Below are 1,076 nucleotides of genomic sequence, written 5' to 3'. Positions count from 1 at the left end.
TTATTATGTAGTTTTATATATTATTTAGTTACTTCTTCTATAACTGACAGGGAAGTACTGAAATGTAATGCACTTAGCTATTTGAAGACCATAATTTTTTTATTACCACTTGGTCTTTCGACTGTGCTAGACAGTTTATAACATATAAGCAATTATATAACAGATGGAAATAAGCGAGACACATCCAGCGATGGTAAAATAGATGAAGTAAGGGATGTAAGAATGGTAACAAATGAAAACAATAAATTTCTTTAAGCCCTCACAGATAAGGCCCTTTTTTAAATGTGTACAGGATGTTTTGAGGTTTTATAAGCATGCTTTACTTACTCCTTGCTAGTCAAATATGCTCAGGGTTTGAGAACAGGGTTAGTGTATCTGTTGATTCTGGTATTCGAAATGTAAGACATATTCATACCCCTTGACTTTTTTTTTTTTAGTTTAATTGCAGCCAATGTTTTTCTTTTCCTTGCGGTTTGTTCTTATAAGGCAATATATATTTTCTCAAAATTGGATTTGTTAAAACTGTGCCAGTCTTTTAATGTTGCATTGTTATACCTAGGCTGCTGAGGACTGGTTAGCAATAAATTAAATTGTTTAATCTCGTATAAATCTGATAAATGGTAGAGTATACTGACACCAGCTGCTACGTGGTCTAGAAAGAAATAATTTGCCAAATACGAAGGCTTTTTCTCTTCAGGAGTGAAAGATTAACAGTTCTATCACCTGATGGACACTTTCCATAATCTTACACAAGTGCCTGGGAGGACAAACCCCATAATATTATTTTGGGTATTTTGCATTGTATTTACGAACTACTCCAGCAATACAATCGGTGAGGTTGAAGTCAGACAGTCATCATGAAAGTCACTCAGGCCTTTTCTCCTTGTGCTTCTCTTAAGTCACCAACTAACCTCCTTACTTCATCTCTTCACAAAAAGACAGCAAGCACTGCTAAGTAAATTATTTTCATTCTTTCCTATGTGTCAACAGAGATATCATGGTCTGGACTGAAGGTTACCAAGTGTGAGGAATCGGGGAGCCTCCAGGCAATAATTATGTACATACACCTTTATGGC

This window comes from Penaeus monodon, chromosome 21 (genome assembly GCF_015228065.2).
Source record: "Penaeus monodon isolate SGIC_2016 chromosome 21, NSTDA_Pmon_1, whole genome shotgun sequence".
Classification (NCBI taxonomy): domain Eukaryota; kingdom Metazoa; phylum Arthropoda; class Malacostraca; order Decapoda; family Penaeidae; genus Penaeus; species Penaeus monodon.
The sequence above is the reverse complement of the archived record's forward strand: the minus strand, read 5'-3'. Positions refer to the sequence as shown.